Here is a 13,228-nt window from a genome sequence, read left to right on the forward strand (position 1 = left end):
TAAGTTGTCGGGACAAACAGTGTAAAAATTAAGGCACTTAACAAATGGAATTGAATTAATTGTTGAATTAAAATTCAGCAATTTGATGGAACATAATGTGTTTATAAAACTTGTTTTAGAATGCATTCAAGTGCATGATAGGGTCATTTAATTATTAATTTTGATCTATGCATGCTTAGGAGGCTAGTTGCGGAATTATTAAATTGTTTACTGCAACTATATGGCTAATGCTTGGATTTAAACTGCTGAAATATTTAAACAATCTTCTGAATTGTTTTAGCAATTTATTGGTTAATAATAGGATTATTTAACCTATTCACATGCATGATGGAGTCCCTGACATATTAAATTTGGTCTATGCATGCTCTGGATGTTAATTGTTGATTTGTTAAAATCGTCTCCTGCAACTATATGGTTAAATGCTTGGATTTAAATTGCTGAAGCTTTAAATAGTTTTCTGTAATTGTTTGGATGGTAGTTTTTGGTCTGTAAATTATTGAACTGTTATATATGTTGTAATTTACATGGATATGGAGGATGGTATGTACCGGTATGGGACGGTGACATACTAGGGACGGTTTAGCTCAAAACGCACAAACCTAACCTAATGGATTAATGGAATGGATTGAAAGATATCGAATCCTAATTGTGGCTAAGTCAGATCAGCTGTAACCAAGTTGGATGACTTCCTGGATTAACGGATGGTAGTTAAGTCATATCAACTGAATAAGTGGAGTGACTAACTAGTTGGTTTATTGTAGGTCAGTTTAATAAATAGTTGAACTGCTTACCTTGGATTTGGACGGACTTTATATATATGTTTATGGTACCACGAGTTGAGCTTGAGTCTCAGACTCGTTGGTTAGGGTGCGTATATGCAGTGGATGCGTAGCTGGTTATAATAGGTTGAGGTGTACCCTGTTAGGTCTAGGTACTCATGCCCACCTTTGGGTGCGTATTCGCATATTGCCTTCTATTCAGGTTGAGACCCCTATTATAGACTAGTGAATGTCCCTTAGTGTGGATATATTTATATGTATGGACTAGATAGATATTGTGAGGTGTCTACGGTGTATCTGCGTATCGGGTCACTGTATGGATTGCAGTTAGATTAGAACTTGCTCGTGGGTCTGACCCACTCCTTTATTATTCTTTTCAGGTACAGGACGGTTCCAGCTTTAGAGCTTGATCGTGCTTGTCGAGGACAGTCTCACCTTCATCTGATTACGTAGGACTTCTCTCGATATTTCTAGCATTATCTATTTTCAGTTTTCAGTTTCAGTTGAACTTTTGGTTAGGGGTCCATCAGTGGATTCCCAAGTTGTAACCTTGAAGTTTTGGAGGATTGGAGTTTCATTTTTCAATTGTCCATGGAGGATTTTATAATTAATGTTTCTTTCAGTTTTATTCCATAACTTTTGTTTCATTTTGTCATCTGTGTTCGCTTTAAAATACTTTAATTGTTTGATATTCCCTCGGGTTTGGGCCTGGGCCTGATCAACCCGTGTCTCGGATCCGAGGGGTATCACAGTTGGTATCAGAGCACTCCAGGTTCAAGTGTCTTTAGGACGTTTCGTATTAAGACTTCCGCGTAGCGTTTTGTTTATATAGAGCTTATGTTTAGGATTCGTTGAATTCTTTTACGGTTCGTGTAAACTCGTACTGATGTCTGTCTTTCTATGTTAACAGCATGGTTAACACTGGAAGAGGACAGAACATGAACAGTCGACAGAGGAGAGCGGCATGTAGACAGCAGGAACGTCTACAACGTCGACAAATGGAAGAAGAGCAGCAAATGCCAGGGTTTCAGGAGGAGCTGGAAGAAGTTCAACAGACTCAGGGTCAGGACAGAGATTCAGAGATTCCTCCACACCTCAATGACCTTGTTGCTCGGGCTATAGAGGCTGGGGTAACAGCTGCACTCCAGAACCAGCCACAGGTTCAGCAGGCACCTGTACCAGCACCAATGGTTCAGACAGATTCTTGGGGAAAGGCAAGGAGCTCTTTCACAAAGGGGAGTCCACCTGTGTTCTCAGGCTCCACCGATGCGAGAGCAGCTCACCAGTGGAAACAAGACATTGAGCGCCATCTTCGTTTGGTTCAGTGCACGGAGGTTCAAAAGCAAATGCTTGCTACTTTCAAGCTAGTTGGGGATGCACTACAGTGGTGGGAGTCAGTTACCACCCCAAAGGAGAGGATGACATTGTCTTATGATGAGTTCAGTGTTCGCTTTGACGAGAAATATTTTCCCTATGCAGTCAGGGCAGCTATGAAGACCGAGTTTCTAAGTCTGCAGCAGGGAAACATGACAGTGGCAGAGTATGAGCAGCAGTTTACACGCTTGTCTCTCTTTGCACCGGAGGAGGTGGATATAGAGGAGAAGAAGCGTAATAGTTTCGTCAAGGGACTGATGTGGTCTATCAAGAGAGCTATTACAGGTAGTCCAGCCTATACTACCTATGCTCAGGTGGTAGACGCCGCGCTACAACAGTATCAGTTGACTGTGGACATAAGACAGGCTCGTGGTGAGAAGCGGGGTGATAAAGACTCTGCTAATCAGTCAGCTGAAAAGGGGAATGGCAATGGTCATCGGCAGAATGACAAAGGCAAGTTCCAAGGACAACAGCCTTGAAAGAAGCACAAGGGTGGTTCAGATGCTCACCGGAATGGGGCACCTATTCAGAGGCAACAGAATGGAGGACCACAGGCAGGACAGGGTCAGCCACAGGCTAACCGACAGAGGAGGCCATTTGGTACTTTCCAGGGTAGTTGTTACACTTGTGGAGAGTATGGTCATACCACCAGGCAGTGTCCTAAAGCAGGACAGGGACAGGGACAGTATGTGCAGCAGGGACAGAGCGCGTCAGTGCCTCTACCAGCTCCACAGGTTCCACGGATTCAAGGACAGACACATCTGGCTTTACCGGCACCGCCGCAGACTCAGGGACAGGCACCACAACAGTTGCATTATGGCAGGGTGTATAACCCCAAGCCACAGGATGTCAGGCACCTTAGACTATTGAGGGCAAGTTTCCTATTCATGGGTTACATGGACGTGTTTTATTTGATACGGGTGCTACACACTCATTTGTAGCTAGGACTTTTGTTGCTTTATCTGGGATGAGGACGAGGGTATGCACTAGACCTCAGGATCTTTCTACACCATTGGGTGATACAGCTATTATACATGAGAGTGATGGGCCTGTGACACTAGATATTGGCAGACTCAGGTTTCTAGCCAATCTACTGGTCCTGGACATGCACACTTATGATGTGATACTTGGGATGGATTGGTTGTCTCACTACCATACCCAAGTTGATTGTTTTGATAGATCTATTATTTTTACCATACCTGGTTAGGATATGTATGTAGTAGCTATGCCACGTTCTAAAGGAGGCGGTAGCACCTATTTGTTCCATGTGGAGGAGGAAAAGGATGAGGGGATTACTGTGTCATTGGATAACATACCAATTGTACAAGATTTCCCAGATGTATTTCAGGAGATTCCAGGGTTGCCACCTAGTCGCGAGATTGATTTTGTGATAGACTTAGCTCTAGGCACTGCGCCTATTGCTAGGGCACCCTATAGGATGGCACCGGTAGAGATGAGAGAGTTGAGGGATCAGATTCAGCAGTTACTCAGTCAGGGTTTTATTCGTAGGAGTACATCACCTTGGGGAGCACCGGTTCTGTTTGTGAAGAAGAAGGATGGTTCACTTCGTCTGTGTATAGATTACAGGGAGTTGAACAAGGTTACGATTCGTAACAAGTATCCTTTGCCCAGGATTGATGACTTGTTTGATCAGTTAAGGGGAGCCACATACTTCTCCAAGATTGATCTGCGTTCTGGGTATCATCAGCTGAGGGTTAGGGAGCAGGATGTTCTTAAGACAGCGTTTCTCACGAGATATGGTTCTTATGAGTTTCGTGTTATATCGTTTGGGACGACTAATGCACCTGCAGTGTTCATGGACTTAATGAATAGAGTCTTCCGGGCTTATTTGGATCAGTTTGTTATTGTTTTTATTGATGACATCTTGATCTATTCTCGGTCGGAGGACGATCATGCTAGACATTTTTGCATAGTCTTGCAGACGCTTCGTGAACACCAGTTATATGCCAAGTTCGAGAAGTGTGAATTTTGGCAGCGGGAGATGAAATTTCTGGGTCACGTGGTGTCAGAAAAGAGGATAGCAGTGGATCCGGCCAAGGTTTCAGCGGTGGTTGAGTGGGGACAGCCTACATCACCTACTGAGATTCGGAGTTTTCTGGGTCTGGCCGGATATTACAGGAGATTCATCCAGGGGTTCTCCAAGATAGCAGGACCACTCACTCATCTGACCAAAAAGGGTGTACAGTTCGTGTGGGATGAACACTGTCAGCGAGCTTTTGATGAGCTGAAAAGGAAGCTGACTTCTGCACCGGTTCTGGCTACTCCGCAGAGCGGGATAGAGTATCTTGTTTACACGGATGCTTCGTTGCAGGGTCTTGGAAGTGTATTGATGCAGGAGGAGCGACCGATTTCTTATGGATCTCGGAAACTTAAGCCTCATGAGCTTAATTATCCAACACATGATTTGGAGTTGGCAGCAGTGGTTTTTGCCTTGCGTATTTGGAGGCATTATCTGTTGGGTGAGTCCTTCAGATTATTCAGTGATCATAAGAGTCTGCAGTACTTGTTCACTCAGCGGGAGCTGAATATGAGACAGCGTAGATGGTTGGAGTTTGTAAAAGACTATCATTTTTCTATATAGTACCATCCAGGGAAAGCGAATGTGGTGGCGGATGCACTCAGTCGCCGACCTGTTGGTAGTCTTTCTGCTCTATTCGCTATTGAGTGGAATGCTTTGAAGAATGTAGATGAGTTGTCAGACGCTTTTATGGCTTGCATGGTGGTTACACCTTCCATCATTCGCAAAGTTTTACAAGCACAACTCACCGATCAGCAGTGTGTCGACAAGGTCGTAGAGATAGCTTCCGGAGAGGTTCCATTCTACTATGTTGGGGCTGATGGAGGTTTAAGGTACAAGGGACGGTTAGTGGTACCTTCTGCTGATAATTTGAGGAAGGATGTGATGACTGAGACTCACCACTTTGAGTTCTCTGTTCATCCAGGAGGCGATAAGATGTATCAGGATATGAAACGGCAGTTTTGGTGGGCAGGTATGAAGAGGGACATTGCTCTTTTTGTTTCTCAGTGCAGTACTTGTCAGATGGTTAAGATTGATCATCAGAGGCCGCCATGAGCTCTACAGTCACTACCAATTCCGGAGTGGAAATGGGAGAGCATATCTATGGATTTTGTGGAAGGGTTGCCAAATTCTTTCAAGGGGTATAATTCCATATGGGTCATTGTGGATAGGTTGACCAAGTCAGCTCATTTCTTGCCTATTTGCACTGACTACACTTCGGAGCAGTTGGCGAGGCTTTACATTTCAGAGATTGTGAAGCTACATGGCATTCCATTGTCTATTATATCGGACAGGGATTCGAGCTTTGTATCTGGATTTTGGAAGAGTTTTCAGCAGGCTTTAGGTACGGAGTTACACCTTAGTACTGCTTATCATCCTCAGACTGACGGACAGACTGAGAGGGTCAATCAGATTATGGAAGATATGCTTCGGTCGTGTGTTCTGGATTTCAAGGGCCACTGGGAGGAATATTTGCCATTTGTGTAGTTTGCTTATAACAATAGTTTCCAGAAGACTATTGGGATGGCACCTTTTGAGGCGTTATACGGTCGACCGTGTCGATCACCTGTTTGTTGGATGGAGGTTGGAGAGAATCGATTCTTAGGTCCTGAGTTCATCAAGGATACCTCTGAAAAGATTGCTCTTATTCGAGATCGCATGCGTACTGCCCAAAGTAGGCAGAAGAGCTATGCTGATCGTCGCACTCGTGCTTTGGAGTTTCGAGTTGGAGATCAGGTTCTTCTCAAAGTATCTCCTATGAAGGGTGTAATGCGCTTTGGGAAGAAAGGGAAGTTGTCACCGCGGTTTGTCGGTCCATTCATGATTACGGATCGAGTGGGAGCTGTGGCTTATCGGTTGGCACTTCCGGATAACTTGGATCGCGTTCACAATGTATTCCATGTGTCCATGTTGCGGAAATTTCTGCGAGATGAGGATCGGTATCAATATATCGATGTTGGGGAGATTGAGTTGCAACCGGATGCAACTTATTTGGAGCCACCATGTCGTATTGTTGACCGTCGGGATCAAATCCTTCGCAATAAGGTTATCCCTTTGGTTCGTGTGCAGTGGAGCCATCACAATGAGGCCGAGTCCACTTGGGAACGGGAGGATGTCATTTGCTCGCAGTTTCCTGAAATTTTGGAAGAGGGTAAGGGCGAATTCCGAGGACGGAATTCCTTTTGTTAGGGGGGAAGAATGTAATACCCCTAATTTAAAAGGATAGTCTCGGCATTTATTTATTATTTTTGTTGAATTTTTGCATGATTATTTGGTTTAATTATTTTATTTAATTGTTTACCTGTGTGACGGGTATTTAATTGGTATCTATTTATTTGTTTAAATTGCATTTTATTTTATTTTATTGATTATTAAAGGTTTTAATTTAGGAAGTAATTTAGGAAGTATTTTAATTAACTATTTTATTTTCATAATTGAGGGTTTAGTTTCTTTAGCCGACACAGGATTTAATTAAGTTCCATGGGCCGGTTAGGATTTAGTTAGGGCTCTAATTAATTTAGGGTTTTGGTATAGCTCTATAAATATATGGGTATACGTCTGCCGAGGGTTTCTAAAACCCTACTCACCATATTCCCGTATACAGTAAAGAGAGAAGTTGAGAGAACAGAGCGTCGTAACGGTCTGTCAAGGAGAATAACAGAGAGGACCAAGGGAGGTGTTTGGTGGATTAGATCAGAACCAGAGGAGGCTAGAAGGTAGTCAGTGGTTGCCGGAAAGCTTAGAACAACGGCGTCAAGGTTCTGTTTATAAAACTGTACAGGCAAGTTCTTCTCTTTCTCCTTCCCCTTGGCTTGTGTTCTGTGCACCTAGACAGTCTCTAGGAGATTAATTGGCCTTAAACTGAACCATGCATGTTTGATATATGATTTGCTTGATCGTTTTATCTGTGCAAAATTTATTTACAAAATAATTATAGCGCGTATGTTTTCTTGACTCTGTTTTGGCATAACGTCCCACTGTTCTAATTTTTATTTTGAATCTTACTGAAATCAATCAAGGCCTGACTGGATACTAGATGTAAATTAAGACTTCAAATTTAAATTGGAGAAAGAACAGAGGGGTTGGGATAAAACTGATCTTGCAATTTAGTTTCAGTGCCGTTCTTCAACAACGCTAGTTTAAATGGCCTGAGTAAACTCTGTAATTGCTTTCAAAACTATTGTAAACAATCTTGGGGAATGCTTCTAGACTAAATTACGAGTCCTAAGATTAGTTCAGAGACTAACAGAGGGTTAGGAATAAGCCGGAGAAGGAGCACAAGAGCTGAAACGACGCACCGGGGACGAAGGCTCTCAGAGGAAGTGAGAGCCGGCTCCATGGAAGTGGGAGCCGGCTCCCACAACAAAGTGGGGCCGGCTCTAGGGAGTCCTAGAGCCGGATCTAGGCTGGAAAAGAGCCTGCTCCAAATTCTGGAGCAGGCTCCCTTGGTATTTTTGATTTATTTTACGTTTTTTTTTTAATTTTCTACATACTATGTTCACTGTTGGAGCATGGAGACTGTTTGAATGAATTTGGAACTTTACAGAGGGATCAAGGAATGAATTTTGAGTGTTAGTAAGACCCTAAATTGAGTAAAGTTTAATTCTAAGTTGTCGGGACAAACAGTGTAAAAATTAAGGCACTTAACAAATGGAATTGAATTAATTGTTGAATTAAAATTCAGCAATTTGATGGAACATAATGTGTTTATAAAACTTGTTTTAGAATGCATTCAAGTGCATGATAGGGTCATTTAATTATTAATTTTGATCTATGCATGCTTAGGAGGCTAGTTGCGGAATTATTAAATTGTTTACTGCAACTATATGGCTAATGCTTGGATTTAAACTGCTGAAATATTTAAACAATCTTCTGAATTGTTTTAGCAATTTATTGGTTAATAATAGGATTATTTAACCTATTCACATGCATGATGGAGTCCCTGACATATTAAATTTGGTCTATGCATGCTCTGGATGTTAATTGTTGATTTGTTAAAATCGTCTCCTGCAACTATATGGTTAAATGCTTGGATTTAAATTGCTGAAGCTTTAAATAGTTTTCTGTAATTGTTTGGATGGTAGTTTTTGGTCTGTAAATTATTGAACTGTTATATATGTTGTAATTTACATGGATATGGAGGATGGTATGTACCGGTATGGGACGGTGACATACTAGGGACGGTTTAGCTCAAAACGCACAAACCTAACCTAATGGATTAATGGAATGGATTGAAAGATATCGAATCCTAATTGTGGCTAAGTCAGATCAGCTGTAACCAAGTTGGATGACTTCCTGGATTAACGGATGGTAGTTAAGTCATATCAACTGAATAAGTGGAGTGACTAACTAGTTGGTTTATTGTAGGTCAGTTTAATAAATAGTTGAACTGCTTACCTTGGATTTGGACGGACTTTATATATATGTTTATGGTACCACGAGTTGAGCTTGAGTCTCAGACTCGTTGGTTAGGGTGCGTATATGCAGTGGATGCGTAGCTGGTTATAATAGGTTGAGGTGTACCCTGTTAGGTCTAGGTACTCATGCCCACCTTTGGGTGCGTATTCGCATATTGCCTTCTATTCAGGTTGAGACCCCTATTATAGACTAGTGAATGTCCCCTAGTGTGGATATATTTATATGTATGGACTAGATAGATATTGTGAGGTGTCTACGGTGTATCTGCGTATCGGGTCACTGTATGGATTGCAGTTAGATTAGAACTTGCTCGTGGGTCTGACCCACTCCTTTATTATTCTTTTCAGGTACAGGACGGTTCCAGCTTTAGAGCTTGATCGTGCTTGTCGAGGACAGTCTCACCTTCATCTGATTACGTAGGACTTCTCTCGATATTTCTAGCATTATCTATTTTCAGTTTTCAGTTTCAGTTGAACTTTTGGTTAGGGGTCCATCAGTGGATTCCCAAGTTGTAACCTTGAAGTTTTGGAGGATTGGAGTTTCATTTTTCAATTGTCCATGGAGGATTTTATAATTAATGTTTCTTTCAGTTTTATTCCATAACTTTTGTTTCATTTTGTCATCTGTGTTCGCTTTAAAATACTTTAATTGTTTGATATTCCCTCGGGTTTGGGCCTGGGCCTGATCAACCCGTGTCTCGGATCCGAGGGGTATCACAGTTGGTATCAGAGCACTCCAGGTTCAAGTGTCTTTAGGACGTTTCGTATTAAGACTTCCGCGTAGCGTTTTGTTTATATAGAGCTTATGTTTAGGATTCGTTGAATTCTTTTACGGTTCGTGTAAACTCGTACTGATGTCTGTCTTTCTATGTTAACAGCATGGTTAACACTGGAAGAGGACAGAACATGAACAGTCGACAGAGGAGAGCGGCATGTAGACAGCAGGAACGTCTACAACGTCGACAAATGGAAGAAGAGCAGCAAATGCCAGGGTTTCAGGAGGAGCTGGAAGAAGTTCAACAGACTCAGGGTCAGGACAGAGATTCAGAGATTCCTCCACACCTCAATGACCTTGTTGCTCGGGCTATAGAGGCTGGGGTAACAGCTGCACTCCAGAACCAGCCACAGGTTCAGCAGGCACCTGTACCAGCACCAATGGTTCAGACAGATTCTTGGGGAAAGGCAAGGAGCTCTTTCACAAAGGGGAGTCCACCTGTGTTCTCAGGCTCCACCGATGCGAGAGCAGCTCACCAGTGGAAACAAGACATTGAGCGCCATCTTCGTTTGGTTCAGTGCACGGAGGTTCAAAAGCAAATGCTTGCTACTTTCAAGCTAGTTGGGGATGCACTACAGTGGTGGGAGTCAGTTACCACCCCAAAGGAGAGGATGACATTGTCTTATGATGAGTTCAGTGTTCGCTTTGACGAGAAATATTTTCCCTATGCAGTCAGGGCAGCTATGAAGACCGAGTTTCTAAGTCTGCAGCAGGGAAACATGACAGTGGCAGAGTATGAGCAGCAGTTTACACGCTTGTCTCTCTTTGCACCGGAGGAGGTGGATATAGAGGAGAAGAAGCGTAATAGTTTCGTCAAGGGACTGATGTGGTCTATCAAGAGAGCTATTACAGGTAGTCCAGCCTATACTACCTATGCTCAGGTGGTAGACGCCGCGCTACAACAGTATCAGTTGACTGTGGACATAAGACAGGCTCGTGGTGAGAAGCGGGGTGATAAAGACTCTGCTAATCAGTCAGCTGAAAAGGGGAATGGCAATGGTCATCGGCAGAATGACAAAGGCAAGTTCCAAGGACAACAGCCTTGAAAGAAGCACAAGGGTGGTTCAGATGCTCACCGGAATGGGGCACCTATTCAGAGGCAACAGAATGGAGGACCACAGGCAGGACAGGGTCAGCCACAGGCTAACCGACAGAGGAGGCCATTTGGTACTTTCCAGGGTAGTTGTTACACTTGTGGAGAGTATGGTCATACCACCAGGCAGTGTCCTAAAGCAGGACAGGGACAGGGACAGTATGTGCAGCAGGGACAGAGCGCGTCAGTGCCTCTACCAGCTCCACAGGTTCCACGGATTCAAGGACAGACACATCTGGCTTTACCGGCACCGCCGCAGACTCAGGGACAGGCACCACAACAGTTGCATTATGGCAGGGTGTATAACCCCAAGCCACAGGATGTCAGGCACCTTAGACTATTGAGGGCAAGTTTCCTATTCATGGGTTACATGGACGTGTTTTATTTGATACGGGTGCTACACACTCATTTGTAGCTAGGACTTTTGTTGCTTTATCTGGGATGAGGACGAGGGTATGCACTAGACCTCAGGATCTTTCTACACCATTGGGTGATACAGCTATTATACATGAGAGTGATGGGCCTGTGACACTAGATATTGGCAGACTCAGGTTTCTAGCCAATCTACTGGTCCTGGACATGCACACTTATGATGTGATACTTGGGATGGATTGGTTGTCTCACTACCATACCCAAGTTGATTGTTTTGATAGATCTATTATTTTTACCATACCTGGTTAGGATATGTATGTAGTAGCTATGCCACGTTCTAAAGGAGGCGGTAGCACCTATTTGTTCCATGTGGAGGAGGAAAAGGATGAGGGGATTACTGTGTCATTGGATAACATACCAATTGTACAAGATTTCCCAGATGTATTTCAGGAGATTCCAGGGTTGCCACCTAGTCGCGAGATTGATTTTGTGATAGACTTAGCTCTAGGCACTGCGCCTATTGCTAGGGCACCCTATAGGATGGCACCGGTAGAGATGAGAGAGTTGAGGGATCAGATTCAGCAGTTACTCAGTCAGGGTTTTATTCGTAGGAGTACATCACCTTGGGGAGCACCGGTTCTGTTTGTGAAGAAGAAGGATGGTTCACTTCGTCTGTGTATAGATTACAGGGAGTTGAACAAGGTTACGATTCGTAACAAGTATCCTTTGCCCAGGATTGATGACTTGTTTGATCAGTTAAGGGGAGCCACATACTTCTCCAAGATTGATCTGCGTTCTGGGTATCATCAGCTGAGGGTTAGGGAGCAGGATGTTCTTAAGACAGCGTTTCTCACGAGATATGGTTCTTATGAGTTTCGTGTTATATCGTTTGGGACGACTAATGCACCTGCAGTGTTCATGGACTTAATGAATAGAGTCTTCCGGGCTTATTTGGATCAGTTTGTTATTGTTTTTATTGATGACATCTTGATCTATTCTCGGTCGGAGGACGATCATGCTAGACATTTTTGCATAGTCTTGCAGACGCTTCGTGAACACCAGTTATATGCCAAGTTCGAGAAGTGTGAATTTTGGCAGCGGGAGATGAAATTTCTGGGTCACGTGGTGTCAGAAAAGAGGATAGCAGTGGATCCGGCCAAGGTTTCAGCGGTGGTTGAGTGGGGACAGCCTACATCACCTACTGAGATTCGGAGTTTTCTGGGTCTGGCCGGATATTACAGGAGATTCATCCAGGGGTTCTCCAAGATAGCAGGACCACTCACTCATCTGACCAAAAAGGGTGTACAGTTCGTGTGGGATGAACACTGTCAGCGAGCTTTTGATGAGCTGAAAAGGAAGCTGACTTCTGCACCGGTTCTGGCTACTCCGCAGAGCGGGATAGAGTATCTTGTTTACACGGATGCTTCGTTGCAGGGTCTTGGAAGTGTATTGATGCAGGAGGAGCGACCGATTTCTTATGGATCTCGGAAACTTAAGCCTCATGAGCTTAATTATCCAACACATGATTTGGAGTTGGCAGCAGTGGTTTTTGCCTTGCGTATTTGGAGGCATTATCTGTTGGGTGAGTCCTTCAGATTATTCAGTGATCATAAGAGTCTGCAGTACTTGTTCACTCAGCGGGAGCTGAATATGAGACAGTGTAGATGGTTGGAGTTTGTAAAAGACTATCATTTTTCTATATAGTACCATCCAGGGAAAGCGAATGTGGTGGCGGATGCACTCAGTCGCCGACCTGTTGGTAGTCTTTCTGCTCTATTCGCTATTGAGTGGAATGCTTTGAAGAATGTAGATGAGTTGTCAGACGCTTTTATGGCTTGCATGGTGGTTACACCTTCCATCATTCGCAAAGTTTTACAAGCACAACTCACCGATCAGCAGTGTGTCGACAAGGTCGTAGAGATAGCTTCCGGAGAGGTTCCATTTTACTATGTTGGGGCTGATGGAGGTTTAAGGTACAAGGGACGGTTAGTGGTACCTTCTGCTGATAATTTGAGGAAGGATGTGATGACTGAGACTCACCACTTTGAGTTCTCTGTTCATCCAGGAGGCGATAAGATGTATCAGGATATGAAACGGCAGTTTTGGTGGGCAGGTATGAAGAGGGACATTGCTCTTTTTGTTTCTCAGTGCAGTACTTGTCAGATGGTTAAGATTGATCATCAGAGGCCGCCATGAGCTCTACAGTCACTACCAATTCCGGAGTGGAAATGGGAGAGCATATCTATGGATTTTGTGGAAGGGTTGCCAAATTCTTTCAAGGGGTATAATTCCATATGGGTCATTGTGGATAGGTTGACCAAGTCAGCTCATTTCTTGCCTATTTGCACTGACTACACTTCGGAGCAGTTGGCGAGGCTT

The 13,228-nt window shown here is 43.6% G+C and overlaps 1 pseudogene; it reads left to right on the forward strand.

Moving 5' to 3' along the window:
• Positions 1 to 13,228, forward strand: part of LOC132295953 (acetylajmalan esterase-like) — a 63,250-nt pseudogene that overhangs the window by 17,226 nt on the left and 32,796 nt on the right.

This window comes from Cornus florida, unplaced genomic scaffold, assembly GCF_030987335.1.
Source record: "Cornus florida cultivar Cherokee Brave unplaced genomic scaffold, ASM3098733v1 CherokeeBrave_3.0.0_Hap2_Chr02, whole genome shotgun sequence".
In the NCBI taxonomy this organism is placed as follows: domain Eukaryota; kingdom Viridiplantae; phylum Streptophyta; class Magnoliopsida; order Cornales; family Cornaceae; genus Cornus; species Cornus florida.